The 16,540-nt window shown below is 35.2% G+C and overlaps 1 long non-coding RNA gene across 1 annotated transcript; it reads right to left on the bottom strand.

Annotated features, from left to right (window-relative positions):
* Positions 1-440: 440 nt before the first annotated feature.
* Positions 441-7,435, bottom strand: LOC137000323 (uncharacterized). The gene is made up of 2 exons (XR_010890585.1): positions 7,212-7,435; positions 441-1,933 (listed from the first exon to the last, which is right to left on the bottom strand). It is a non-coding gene; the product is annotated as an uncharacterized lncRNA (long non-coding RNA).
* Positions 7,436-16,540: the final 9,105 nt, after the last annotated feature.

A 16,540-nucleotide genomic window follows, 5' to 3' on the forward strand; every position in this document is an offset into this window, starting at 1 on the left:
CATGATCTGTTGCGCGCCTACCCAACGAATAAAGATGGAAGACGCGACGAGGCTATCGGATCTCCATCCGATGGTAAAGAACGACAGTCATTTTTAAAATGAGGTTAATCGAAAACATCTCGCGACACTTGTTACCCTGCTCACGTATCAAGTACGTAGCAGCGGGAGGGAAGAGGGTGGGACCGCGAGATATCTCGAAACGACTCTGCCATGGCTAGCATTCGTAGCTCCAAATCATTTCTCGTCTCTCCATATTGTCAACCACCGTACCAAATTGCGAATCGATGTCACATTGGGCCCTGAGATATTGCATGGGGACGCGGAGCGAACCCTCCGGGCCGAAGTAACATGGTGTGAGGGTCGTTTTATCCACTTCTCCGAACATCAAGTCACGATCGATTAATAAATACTGGCGTATACAGTTCGATAAACATCCACAGTTCGCTCTCGGTAGTCGTATTTATTTTTAATGATAGTCGTCAGTACATTTAACTTTATTTATTATTTATATGTACGCATATCAATATATGCATGGATATAAACGAATATTTGGCATTCGAAAATACTTTACTCTTTTTCATTCATTTACTCTCATATCACGAGTCAGAATAATAGCGCAAATATATACTAAATGATACAGCACTTGTTCTAATATTAATCAATAATTCTTATAATAATAAATACATGAATATAAATGGTATAAAGTAATAGAAATTATAAGTACAAATTGGTGAAATAATTTACTATGAGACGCTGACCAGTGTCGAAATACAAACATATTGCTTATAGATTCATAAATATTATATATGTACAAAATTGTTTGCATTATTTCATATATTATTAATCTTAAACATACATCTAGGTTTATAATTATCCTGTGGTAATTTAATGAGTAAAAACTGATTATTATATTTATGCATATTAAATTAAGAATTTATTATAGCAAAAATATAACATCAAATATAAAAAACTAATTATTATTACGGCACATTTACTTAATGCAATAAATTAAAGCATTTTGAACAACAGGCTTATTCAATTAAGATACCGATACTGAGGCAAGAGATTAATGCAGGGAAAAATATTTATACACCATAAATTAAATATGACACTATAATAGCACCATAAATTCGTCTTTTGTTTTGTAATATATATTATATAAGTTCTCACTCTTAAATTAAAATATATCTCGTGTTAATTATCAGACTAATTTTTGATTTAAGTTTCTTTCTTGCAGTTTGCTTTTAATAAATTAAAAATTTTTGCCTAGAGAAAACGTAAATTTCCATAACGCAAACGTAGCGCGCGATGCAATTTGCTTTTATATTACCCCATAATATTATTTTCGCGAAATGTAGCTGCTTACGTTGGACACACAGCCAGCGAGAATAGTATTTATACTTGCATTATGGAAATTTCTACGCGTTTCACTTAAACAAATATTTTTGTCTGCATCAGATAGAATTGTGAGCCTCAACGGAACACGGCGGTTTTCTTTCCCGGACACCTGTCCTAGGAAATTTACAGTCGCTACCGTCACCTATTGTATACCAAACCGCGCACGTAGTAAATTATATAACGCCAGCAGTTGGTTATGTTTCTATCTACGTCTTCTTAAAATATAAGGTCCTTGCAATACGGCTTTAGTAACCGGCGGTCGAAAACCAGTACTCGACCGACGTTGCAGGGACCTTGCTCGCCTTCCTTGTAGCAACGACGGTTACCGGGCCACAGTATCATGTTATCGCTGCATTTTACAGCAAGTTTGATGTAATCCGCTTGGTCAGGGAAATAGAAAGCATCGGAGTTGACCATTTCCGAGATACCAACGGTCGAATGAACCACGAGGCAGACTATGATAAGGAAGATCGGTGACGAAGGATGCATTTTTAATACCAAGCGTTTTTTATTGCTCCACACAAAAATGCAAAATCTGAAAATTATACATATATTATTTAAAATTTGTATTAATATATTCTGGCAATTGTCAGACAAAAATAACGATAAAGCAAGTAACAGTTATTGATTTTTGCAAAACATAGGTAAGGATGATTTATTTTAACACGTTTATAAAATTTATTTTTTGCTTCTAAATTCCTAAATTTTATCGTAAATTTCATTATTTTAGTTTAGGTAATATATCTTAAAATGCCCGTCTGTTATAAGACGCAATTAAAATACATATAGATTATTAAATGATATAGTAAATATAATTACGCTGCAAGAAAAAAATTCAGAAAATATTAGAAGTATTTTTTATATCTCATATATGTATTTTATATAATCTACACATTTTAATGATTGATAAACAAAAATTGAACTGAAGTAACGCATATCAAAACGTATGAATTTACATCACATGATTGCATTGCGAAGAGTGGAGAACAATAAATTAACAGATTAACCAATATTTTCATAACAAATAAAATAACGCATATTTATCTATATGCATTGAAATCAGAAGAAAAATCCGTGCGATATAAATGAATGCGTGATGATTTGCAAATATTATTTTTTATTTAATGCAATTTTATAAATGAGAATGCTTAACGAAAAATTTAATTCTCCTATACGTTTTTATAAATTGTATATTTTTCTTATTATTATATATCTCTTAATTTTATTATGAATACAATATAAATTGCAAAACTTTACATTGGCATCTTAAAGAACTTGTAGTGATTATAAATAAAAAGCAGAAAAAGTTTAGAGGGCTATAACAATTAAATTTATAATTTAAAAATAGTAAATATCTTTCATAAATAATCCGGCGTCTGTACATTTTAGTTTGATACTGTCAAGATACTGTTATTCCATTCAACGATTCTCGTATTTTTAACATTTTTACGAGTTTCCACTTTTCGAGTGAATCACTCTGTATCTTGTGTTTTCTAATGTAGTCAACGACTCGAGTTATATGGCACTATTTTACGAGAGAAACACCTTAGGGAAAATACCAGTGCATTAAAATTCGGTGCTACCTACAGCGATTAACGTACTAAAACAGCAGGTCTGTTCTCTTTACGACAATTTTATTTCACTACATTTGTGGTTCCACAAGTTCGCCACATAGTGCGCCGCAGCGAAATAAGACAAAGTGACATTTCGATTTGTACAGGAATGTGAATATAAATAATATTATGTATATATATATATATATATATTGTATATATGACGCTTGAACTTTACAATACAAATAAATATTTATGATGAAAAGATTTTAGATTTGTTATGTCAAATAAAAAGAAAAGTGCAAAAAATCTGATGTATGGAAATTCTGGATTATGGAAATTAATAATATTTTTTTACACTTATTTGTTTATTGAAAAAATATTCTATACTGAAATTGAAGGGAACAAAAAAATTTAATAAAAAAATATCGATTGATTAGAACTATCCGTTCGCAATACAGCCTATGATATTTCGCGATACTCAGTGAAAAGTCGCGATTTTGTCGTACACATGTCTTCTAGAGAAAGCGAAGAAACTCCACGCAACTGCGGTAAAACTTTCGTTTAAGAAAGGTGAGAAGTACAATGAAAGAAAATTATACAGAGTTTCCACAAAACTGTGAAGGGCAGGAATGTTGACGCAAGCATGTTTGTTTTCCCGCTACCGCGTTTCGCGAAATTTTCGCGCGCGGCTAGCGACCACGATCCGCGGTTTACCCATCCACAGAAAGTTTGAAGCTAATTTTCCGACCGAATAAAACGGCGTGTAAATGGCCATTTATGCAGAACATTTTTCATACGATACATTACTCTAAATAGGGATTCTTATATATTTTTTTACTGCAATATATTTAAATTTCACAGTTTTTCAATAGGAAAAATAATTATCAATGGATATATCTGAGCACATAAATGCAGCCTTTTTCAGTTTAAACTGATAATAATAAAGCGAAATGTAAATGAAAAAAAGTAGCATCAGCACAGCATTCCAATGATATGATCGGATATTTAATATAATATTTAAATTATTTTATATAATACATATATATATATATTTGATAATATTAAAATTACGGATTGTATAAGTGTTGTACGGTTAAATATCGGTTAAATATCGATTTGCTCAAATAGAGCTGAAATAATGGCGTGTGGGAATGCGGACGATTTATGTTTCAACCGATTGCATTTTAATCCGATGCAGCGGTATCCCGGTTACTATATCACAGTGGCTACTTTATGAAAGTCGTAGCATCAACAATAAAAATTACACATCATCACGATCTGTGACAAGCAGTTTAAAAGATGCCGTAAAATTTCGACCATAATAGGTAGACAGCAGTTATTTCGCACGTTGACGTAAACTTTTATAGATGATGCACGGCGAACAGGGAAATATTTTCTTTCGAAATACCTTGCGGATACAATGCGTTAAACGACGATAAACCCTTATGGCAACCATTATGCGGTTCCGTATTAACAAATAAAAATATTCTATTGTTTACACAGGCTGCTGTTGTTGTTGTAACATTGTTAAGAACAACGCTAAAAATAGCATGTTGCCATTAAACCTATTAAAAATTTAACGTTTACCTTTTCTGTTCAAATATTTCTCTAAACTGTTTCTGAGAAAAAATAGAAATTGAAAAGTCATGTTATTATAACTTAAAAAATAATATTCAGAGATTAAAATACGTTCTTGCTATATAAAAAAAAAAAAAATTTTACGTAACTTCCATATTTTGAAAAATCAATCCATCATTTATGAAGTATATATATTGATATCCAAGTTTTATTATATGAAAATTTTAATAACACGATATTTTTCTACTTTTATACTATTTTATACTATTTTATACTTTTATACTATTTTATATTTAATATGTGTTATATAAGTTTAAATTTGAGGAGTAATGGTATTGCAAGCGCAATTTCTGAATTTAATTCAAGCCAATTTTAGAATACTTGTATCAAATTGCACAATTAACAATTGTAGGAATAATTTCCAGCTTGCATCAATCGCAATCCATTTATATATAATATAAAGTGTTGATATCATGATTAGCGCTTTCGTAATAATACATACATTTTAGAAAACAATTTTGTGTCGATTTTCTTCTTACAACATACTGTATTTTCAGTATCAATTAACGTCGCCTCGGGCTATTTAAACCGATATCAGCAGAAATTACCCTGTGAACGGAAGCGACAGAACGTTCGCAGTAATTATAAAGTATCCCTAAGCAACACGCTTAGTAAAGACGACACGCAACGTCGCCATCAAGATAAATTACCATCCCTCCAAGCAAGTTGAAGGAGATTCAAACTACTTGTATCGATTTAATATCGTAATGTCCGATTTAAGTAATCAAACGTAAAACTGGAAGCATCGTGCAAAATTAAATGCACAGCAGATGATGCTGATTTTTTCGATGCAATGCCCAAATGATACTCGAAATTCGTATGTCATTGGACGTACAGACTTGAATTTCGAAAGAGAGCTCAAGCTTGTGATAAAAGCTATTGAGATAACAACGCACACCACTCGACGTGATTAAAGACAAGTTAACTTTGGTACGGAATAATAAATTGCGCTATCTCCATCTGAATGCTTAAATTCCAAGCATAGAACAGAACACAATGGGCGGGTATATCTGGTTCCTTCAGGTGAAATACTCGCGATAATTCCGGAGGAAAGTTTCAACATTACTCCACGATACAGTGACCGACCCTTTAGACTAAGTTGCACCGACAGTCTAGCTTAAGTAACCCTTGGTTAGCGCTTCGTTGCTCCTTTCCAGATTATAGCGATATAGACGGAGAAAACGGAATCCGCTGCGAATCTACTGCGAAAGAGACGGAGATGAAAAACTTGTTTCTCGCACTTCTATTTCCTTTTTCTTTGTAGATTTGCATTTCAGCTTATCTATACGGATGACGATTCGTGACCTTTCGAACGTTCAGCCGATGTTTATTCGGATTTTTTTTTTTTTCTTTTTGGTCTGCTTTTTTTTTTTTTTTTTTTTTATTATCTCACATGGCGGAAGGATTATAGAGCGTTTGCAAGACCATGTGCGGATATCCATTATAAATGCGCAACGAGTTTTAAAACAATTTATCGCCTAGCCTTGCCAGGTTGTCACGCGGCGGCCGATATATGGTGCATCGTAATTTTAAAAAATAGGTCCATCGCACCGTAATCTGCAATCGTAGAAATGAAATACATGGCGCCGAGTACGTTCGCGCACTCCCTCGCTACTGCTTCTGTCTCTCCTTTGTCTTTTCTTTTTTTTTCTTTCTACTATTTCCTCTGACGCATTACCGCGAGAAAATACAAATCGCAAGGATTACACGTACACCGGCTGACTCTCGAGCGGTTGACGAGAACGATTAATTTTTGCCTGTCTCTTCCATCAACGTGGACGCTTCGGTAACCGAAGCTGGCTAATTTCATCTCTCGCGCACGAAAAATTCGGAGATTAATTCTCGTTTGCAAACAAAGAATGCGTACTTGTCTCAGTACCATTTACATATTTACGTCCGCATAAATGCAACTTTCCTACACGGATAATTTTGCCGAAAGTTTTAAGTCAAATGGCGAAATTTCGTTGTGTTTAAACTCTGTATCGTTGGCAATATCAATATATTAAATAATTATTAACTGTAATAATTATTATTTATTAAATATTAATTGCGGTAATTTTAAATATAACAACGGTTATATCTCTCTTTTTTGATAATATAACATCTAATATATCATACATATAATGAAATTATTAATAAAATTAAGCATAATTGATAAGCATAATTAAGACTCTCGAGTGCTAAATATCAAATGTCAAACGCAAACGATAACGCATCAAAAAATATTTGTTTTTCTATTTCATAGTTAATTAAAAAAACATTAAAATAAAATTTTAATTTTGGGAAACAATAGTAGATAACAGAAATGGGTGATTTTTTTTTTTAAATACATATTATCGGAAATACTGAATTGCCTTCAAAGTGCTTGATGAGAATTTTCGTGAGAAATGAACGTTTTGCGAATGTGATAAACGATTTTCCGAATTACTATGAAATCACGACCATCACGAAATCGAGCATAAAACCGTGCTCGGTTTGCTTTGCGAACACAAAGGAAGACTCTCTAAAAGCGTCTCTCCGCTGGTGCGATGCAAATCATTTTGCATAATTTAGATTAAACTTACGCGCTGCCCTCCGCGCTTCCGCGGCCAACAAGATTAACGATTACTTTACACTCACGTTCTTCCGTTCTTCGTCCAACTCGACGCGGCCTCGCTCCACCTCTCTCTTTCTACGGGTCTCTCTTCTTCACAGGCTCCTCCTCGTTTCACCGTGATCCTACCCGTAATGCCTTCACCTCGAGTTACCAGTCAAATTACGCTTTACGAGTAATTCGCTGGCGCTAATACAAATTTAATAATCGACAGCGAAACGTGTTACGCCGCACACGTACGAAACGACGCTTGCACGAAGACTGGAGACGCGTATCAAAAGTTAATCTGCGAGAGACTCCATAAGTACTCCGGCAGGTTAGTAGTGGAAGGAAAATAGTAGGAGAGGGGAGGAAGTATCCTTGCTGTCTCAAGGTGTGTCATCGTTTTTAGTTGTTCTCAGAAAAGGAGAGAAAGAAGGAAGAGCAAAGATAAGGGATAGATTAATCCAAGGCAAGAGGTGATCATTTACCTGAATGGGTCCGATCGTGAGAGGACTACCTTTCCGTTAACTGTATCTTTTGCTAAGCTCTTAGAGATCCTCGGGGAAATGAAAGAATATATTTTATATTTCCAATGTAGTATCCGCCGGGATAGCAGTTATTTAGTGAATTATACGTCCCACTATACGAATAAATAAAGAACCGCTAACTATTTTCGAAGACATCACCGACTAGATGATTTGATTTGTTTTTCATTGTTTATATTAATCTGAATTATGATGTATGATTCTTCTAACTAATCAGCACAATGTCTCACGCGTAAAAAATGTACTCTGATATTTATAAGGAAGTCAAATTGTGCATTACAAATTGCACGAAATATCATAAAAACTTTTACTTTAATTTTTACATAAAAATATAAAATTCAATTATATTAAATATAAAATTATAAAATTCAATTATATTAAATATAAAATTATAAAATTAAATTATTTTAATTAATTATGAAATTGGCAATATAATACGATCCAACGTATACAATGTTTCATTATTTTTGGAAATAATAAATTTTACTTTTAGGCAAATTAGGCAATTAATGTTTGTTAAACAATTTGTTAGTCAGAAAAATATTTTTAAAAAAATTCCATGACATTTGGTTCTCCAGTGAGATACATGCATCTGAAATTAGTCATCACGTAGACATACGCGTGATTTCGTTAGCGTTGCTCTTGGCCGTAACCTTCACACATGCATAACAGTCTTCGTAGATGCCACTGAACAGGTTGAAACGTCATCGGTACGTCATAAACGGTGAGGTAGGGATTTCCAAGGACAATACAACGCGCGCCGGGAAATGCGCTTTTCTATCGCGAAATAATTGAATAAGCGTTGAATATCATAAAAATCTGATATCAAAAAAAATATACAATCCCCTTATGAATTTTCCAATGCTCGACGAAAATGAAGCTTCTCGAAATATTTATTTCGTAAATTAAAAACTGATAATTTTGATCAAAGTGGCTGAAATTGCCGCATATAATATAGGAAATATACCAATAATCGTTGAGATATTTCAATTTTACTTTAACAAAATTGCAGATTTCGGCTAACTAGTTTTTAATGCAACCTATGACATTCAACTACGACATTACTTATGCATTACTTGTTAATTTCTAATTCATATTTCTTTCAAAATTCGATAGAAATCAGTCGCAAACAGTTATTTCTGCCGCTCACCACGCATACACAATATGAATCATCATTTTTTTGACGCAACCGTAATGCTAAGGGAAATCCGCTGGTTATTAATAAGCCATTTAGCAAAACTAGAAAATTGCTTTTCCGCTTACTCGAGTCAACGATTAGACTAAATTGCTGGTTAAATATAAGTCAGGAATGTTCGTGGCTAATTGCATAATTATTCAGGGAAGGAAGTATCATGTGTTACGACAAATTTAGTTTCCTCGTACCTACTGATATCGTACATGATGTATTTACTATATGTAACAGTAACAAAGATCGCAGACTTTTCTTTCCTAAACATTTTTCTCATTGTCAATAATAATTTCATCTTTTTGTCATGATAGATAATACAGACACTTTACGTAATAGTTGCTTCAACAAGACGAGTTAATATTTATCGTGTAAATTGACGTTGCAATTGTGCAACTCTGATCAAACTTTTTTTTCACAGTAAGACATGTATATTTGTTTTATTAGTAAAAAACTCGAGATTATTATTATTATCTACATTGTAATTTATCACTGTCTCTCTCTTTCTTTCTCTCTCTCTCTCTCTCTCTCTCTCTCTTTCTGGTCAGCATGGATCGAATGCAATAGTCATAACGTAGCTCGTGTACATCGATACCTCTATTAATATTTCAACATGACAGTATAGACATGGATGATGATCTTAATTACGAGTAAATTATATAACATCTCATTAACTCTAAATTATATGTGTATCTATGCAGTAGCAACAAGTTCTGTGATGTATATTCAAAGAGGGAATTTCAGTCGATGAGACAGCATCTATGTATACTAGAGATACAGTAAGTGCAAATTTCGTAGCGAATTTTCAAAACGTATAATAAATCTGTTTAAACGCGCGTCAGAGATACATGTATCTCGTACGATAGTGCGCTTACAAGATATTGAATAACAGAAAGCGATTTCCGGGTTCTTTATTGGAACTCATTGAATGCCAATGTCAATTTGTCTTAAATTTCCGTTTGTTTCTTCTTTGACGTTAGTTTCTATTGACGTAAGTTTTATGATTACTACGTCATCAGTTTCCTGCGGTTTGTTCTATAAATGTTTTATAACGGAAACTTATTGATTACATCTTATTAATTATTAAATTTATTGACGTAAGATATCATATATATATTGACGTAAGAAATCATATAAATTTGTATGCAAGATGCAAACAAATTTTCTTAGAATCTTACGGAATCTTACGATATAATGAAATCAAAGATTTATAGCAATACGTTATCATGAAAAACAATTTCAATAGCACACATTTGCAGAAATATTTTATCGTGTGAATAAGTGAAAGATAAGAAACTGTAAGAATGACGTGCTAAATGAGTCACGATAATATTTCATAGTATATTACATTATTTTGCAATTGAATGGTATAATACAAACTTGCGTGCAAACTTTTTTCTGTCATTAACAAATAAGGAAAAAATACTTGATTATTAAAGTAAGACACGTACATATGCGTGTAAATAAATGATGCAGTTACGAAATGTTTTAGCGCTTGTGCATCATACAATAGTAGCGAAATCTGATGCAGCTATTAGTCATACTGTCAGCAAATTCTACTTGCTGAATGTTGAAATGATACTTTTCGCAAAATATGTTATACCAACGATTAAATCTCTAGAGAATTTCATATAAACAATGTTCTCCGCGGACATTGAATTATTCCCATTTACGTGGAATTTACTTCTCGCGTGTAATTTATAATCCTATAATTTGCAGAACTAATAAACATAATACGCCTTTTAACGGATTCTAGTAAATTCCTTTTGATTTTCTCATTTTTGCGCGACGATGACAAAATATTTTCGAAGTGATTTGTGTAAATATAAAAGTTTTTCTATCGACGTCATTTGTCTTAATAATCTCTCGACTTAAAGTCCCTATTAATCACCCATTGAAATCATGAATAATTTATTCGAGGAGAAAGAGATCGTACTTCCGAAAATGTCTTGCTTCAGTCGATCTTAATTCGTGCCGTCGAGACGAGCCATTTGCTTCAGCCACTTTCATCGCCAGGCGACCGTTTTTTCTTTTTAATTACGTTTCAGTCCATTTAATTTAGAATTAATAACGGACTAACTTATCGCATTCAGCGCTCCCGTAATAAGAGTATTAAATATTACTGTGGTTGAAATGGACACATGCTGCATGGTGCAGTAACAAATTTAAAAAGTAAAACCTGAGTAAAGAAATTGCTACTCGTGGTTAATAAATTGGTAATTAAATTTATTGTATGTAAAGAAATGATTTATATATTTATTATGTTAATTTATAGTCTTATAATTTATATAATAAATCTCTATATTTCTTATATAATTTGTATCGAAAGAAAGTGCGCGATGTGTGGGACATCGACGTTATACATCGAAGATTCCGACCGTCCATTAGTGTAATTAAAATAGCAACTTGCGAAATGAAATGGAAAGGGAGTTGTGCGTTTGGATGCTTTATGACGCTATTACTAATGTTAATACCATTAATCTATCCGTCACATGAGTCGTCGAGCAGCGCGTGCTCCATTCAAAGTACAAATCAAGCAAAGTTCGCGCAGCATGTTTCTCACCCCAAGCAGAAATTAATTTCTAGATATTTTCAGCATGCAACGCGCAATGCCGAGCGAGAAATTATTAATTACAAGAAATATTAATGAATTTAACGAAAAGTAATACCCATTTACTTATCTTGAAATTAAAGCAGTAAAATAATTTTATTAATAATAAAATTTTAATGTATCACAATATCTCGATTAACCTCGAGACCGCGCGCAATAATTTAAGGGGCGAAAATGCTGTGAAAATACTGTTATAATTAATAACACATACGCGATGCGTACATTAAACACTAATTGAATTTTGGTGATTAAATAATTTTGTAATATACAACTAGCTTTTGTTCTAAGCGTAACTTTGTACTCATGTTTACCACTTTAATTACACTTGAAGATATAATTAAAAGATACAATAACATTATAAAATAATTTGATAGAATAAATATGGAATTTTTACAATATTTGCAATATTCCTTATCGATAAAAAATACCATCATTATATTATTATAAATAGTAGCTGCTTTGAAATGCATAACAAGTGTGCGCAAACAATTTCAAGATAAATTTTTCATTTGATACGTTCAATTTGTAAGACAGAGAGAGAGAGAGAAAAATTTATTGAAAAAGGAGAGAAAGTGAGAAGCAGAATCAAATGTAAAACAAAATTACATTTTCGTCGACACTCTTATGTCTACTGGAAATCAATGTGAAAATCTCCGCCGACAAAATAAAATAATTGTGTGAAAAAATGGTGCGCAGAAAACCGGAGAGTATCATTTAATTTTCCAGCTCTTTCGAGTAAATCTTAGCGTTAATAGCCGACAAGGACGTTTATGCATTTGGCTATGAATTACAACTGACATCCATTATGGAATGTGGCGCGGTATTAGTGCATGTATTATACACGGGAGCGTGTGTACGCGCACTCGCATTACGTATATGCGAGTCCTTATTAGCGCCTACCACATACACTGCGCTACTCGCGCGGCATCGATTATTACTTACGGCTTGCACTAAATTACCCACAAAGCACCACCGTCGCCGCCGCCGTCGCCGCCGCCGCCACCACGGCAACTTCGAAAGACAATCTCGATAATTTCGCTGACTTATCGTTGGCCTCCTGCAGCTTCGGCATATATAGACTGTTTCTGCACGATATCTCCACGGTTTGCCGATTAACTACAAGTTACGGGACATGCTGACTTACAGCACGAATGACGCGAGCTTCCTTCTGGTTCGCAACGCAATCCCCGAATTCCAATCAGCGAGAAAATCACCGTTCGATTAATACGATTAGTCCCAATCGTTTCAAGATATAGATTTCAGCTAGCTATGAGGATCTTAATAACCACTGTAGGAAAAGAATTGAGAAAGAGTTGAGATTGCGTTAGAATTTTGTCTGCGAAATTCATATTATAAACAGATTTATGCAATATTTCATTAAACTGGGGAGTGTGTATAAACATTTTAACAAGTATATATACATAAATTTTGTTCGCGAATTTCTTTTTTGAAATTCCCGACCGTTGCAAAATATCTCATGTTTAATGCCAGATTTAACAAAGTGCGCATTATGACATGCGGGATCAGCAGAGCAACGGTGCGTACCATTTTCATGTTATGCATTATGCAAAATTTCCGATGCATTATACTGTTCACGATTACATCAGCCGCAGCGGACCCTCCTCGTCAATGCCCATCTCACAAAACGATTGTGACTCGTTCATTAAATTCATTAACAAATTGTGCGCCGTGATTAATATCGGAAAAACTGACAATTATACGCGATTGTCCGATTTCACGATTTACCCACTATCCGTGACCAATGAAACATTCATGTCATCGAACAGAACGATGATGGCCACCGCGTTGAAAGCTCTTCTGCTTTTTTAGCTCTTTTCGCCGCCCCTTGAATCTGTCTAACTTAAACACGCATACCCCACCGCAAAGCCTAATGACGTTAGGAACGAGCGCCCGGCGGTGCTGGCAAATCGTTTGTCTACAACAAAGCTCGAGAGAAGAGTATGTTGAACTTGCCTAACCGCCGGCCGCCGCCTGGTCGCAGGAATGAATACCACTTCTCGCGCTTTTAATGACGTGCTTTACTCGGTCTTCATTTGGTTAAGCGAAAACACTCGCAAGGATAAAGCGATGGATGGGCGGTGCGGCGACCACCGCCGCGCGCCACGGCGGAGAGAATTAGGACACCCGATATATAGATAACGAAGCCGCGAGTTGTGCGGCGACGGGGTGGCGGGATGGTGGTACACGCTAGGGAAAAGCAGGGGCGTTTAGACAAGAGAGGATGCGGGAAGAGAGAGGGAGAGAGAGAAGACGGTCGGGCAGAGGTTGGAGGGTGTTGAGAGAACCTGTCCTGGGAGCGCGGATAGTAGCGGGGAGTCCCGAGCGAGCTGTTTGCAGTTCCTTCCACAAGCCTCCAGTTTGCATTAGTTTGCATACGTGAGTGAAAGTTTAAAGTTTAGTAATTTAAACAGCCGCGCGCGCTGTCCCTTTTCCAAAACGTCGGCAGATACACACGTATACGTATGCGCGTTTATATTATATACGCATACGTGTATCGGTGATGGTACGCGTATGAACTTGCGTGGAATGCATTTTCCGTTTACGAATATTCAAGAATACTCGTGCCCGTTGGGACCCGCGCGTTGCTCTATCCACCCTCTTTAAGCTCCTCGTTCCGCCCGTCCTCTCGCTCTTGCATTTTTTTTTCTCTCTTTGTCGGCGCGGGACAACAAAAATTTATCCGCGCTCTCCGTGGACTTCGTTCTGACTATGCATGAATGTTCCTTTTGTCTATGACTTTAGCGCTGCAGAAATGATATTGGATTGTGATTAATAATAATAAATTTGATGTAGGGATTTTATGATGATAGAACACGCCGAGCTATGATTGTCATGAAAAAATTTTACATTAATTAGAATAAATCATTAATGAGATAAGTAATCTTCTTCGTAACGTTCGAACTTATTCCTTAATAGGCTAGGAGCCGCGTTATCCTTAAGGAGAACGCAAAAAGTTTTGGGAAAACTTGAGCTATAATGAAACTCTTACATGTAGAGCTATTAATAGAGATCTCTTCGTATTCTATTATATTTAGTCATTAAAAATTATCTTTCTTAATATAGAATTGAGTTTATTTTGTGCTACGTGACATCGTAATTAGCAAGCGATTATTAAATACAATAAAGTGCATCTCGCCTCGAAATTAACGAATCTTAAAAGTTCATTATATGATAATTTTGCCAAAGTCGTAAAACTTGCAGAGTTTAAACGTGCTGGAGCAGATATTTCAACGAGATGTTAACGTTGCCATCTCTTTTTCTCGAGTTTGGTAGCTCTACGGGAATTGTATATCATATACACCTATGCAACTGCCTTTCCCGACGCTGCACGAGACAATACCGTGCGATAAGAAACGGGTGACATTGTGTGTATAAGAATTTCGGCTAATAACAGTCGCGTTTGTCTCTTCGCGGTTCGCGAGCTCCGTCTCTGCGAAAAACAGAAACTTCCTCGCCCTCTGCGCGGCTCGACTTTTTCCTAGTCCGTCTTTCCTTCTCCCTCACACAGTCAGTAGACACAGATACACGGAGAGGAAGCGCACAAACGTCGTCCTTTTGCTCGTGACTTCACCATGATACCACTTTCAAGCTCGTCGTCCCCCTCCCTTCCCCCCCCCCCCGCTCGTTCGCGTCTTCCCTTTGCGCGCATCATCTACTTCATGTTTCTCGCTCGATGCATACCGTCGACGCGGTTATTTTTCGATGGGAAGATTCGACATCGATACGTTATATCCCCGCGAATACATTATCGGGTTGCCGAGCAATACACACATGAATGCATTACGCCCACCCGCAGGCCGCCGGCCGCCCCGCCCGCTCGACGGGTATATACACGATTGTGATTTACGATATCGCAAACTACTTTCGAAAGCGCGCCCGAAAACGCGCGATGGTTGCATTAAATTTCTAAACAGCAGTATGACCGCGACTGGTCGACGCTGTCTGCCGTCGTTGTTGCAGACACGCGGCTACACGAAGGCGATCCCTTCGAGCGACTTATCCCGCAAACAAGTTATTTCCGCAAAATCCAGTAAAGTGGATTTTACACCGTCGCCAAGCGCGAAGAACAAATTCCGCGTCGATAAATCGAAATTTTCGTAAGTTTTTTAAATGCAGTGTGATATTTATTTTGCAGGGAGTAATAACATCTATGGTGTCATTAAATTTTAGAACTTTTTATTCACATTTTACTTTCAGAAATTATAAAAACGTTTAATATTTTTTTAAGAATTTAGGTAATAAATATTTGTGTTTGTTTCTGTCATTTAAATCGATAAAAGGGAAAACATCTCGAATAAAATCTCGTATTTATAATATGATTTGCGAATGGAAGTCATCCAGTTTGCTGTATTTTTAAGTTATATTTGTGTAGTAATTGTAACGGCATTACGTAGTTGGGAAATAGCTTGCTCAGCACGGAAGTGATAGGGCGAAAATGGGGATAAGGTGCCAGTTGAAAATTATTTATGTGAAGAAAATCTTGAGAGCGGAGAAGTGCATTCCTCGAGGGAGGTATTTCACGAACACCGAGACCTTAAGTGCAAATTGAGGGAGGGGGAAGCACGCCTTGGCATGCCTGCTATTCGGGAAGTCTCCTTGCGATTAGATTTTCATCGTATCGCATCTTTCTTTCGTAAAAAGATGAAATACATATAGTTTTTAATGTGAATCAGATTTACACAAACCACAAAATTAAATTATCACTGTTAATTAAATTATTACTGTAAACATATGAAAACTGGATGTGAAAGTTGGAAAATTATTATTTTAAAACTAATGATTTTGGAAATTTGTACTTCTATTCAGAATTTTATTATTCATAATATTCCTACTTTCTCAAATATTACGTATTGTACCATCATCTTTTAGAGAAACCACTTACATAATACAAACATATTACCATGCAAAGCATAGTACAAGAAACTCGTGCTGCTTTGCAACATACACAAAAGTTTCTCATCAAATATACATGAAACTAGGGTAATCGCGCATAATTATATTATATCATAT

The sequence above is a fragment of the Linepithema humile genome, chromosome 6, assembly GCF_040581485.1.
Source record: "Linepithema humile isolate Giens D197 chromosome 6, Lhum_UNIL_v1.0, whole genome shotgun sequence".
Taxonomy (NCBI): Eukaryota; Metazoa; Arthropoda; class Insecta; order Hymenoptera; family Formicidae; genus Linepithema; species Linepithema humile.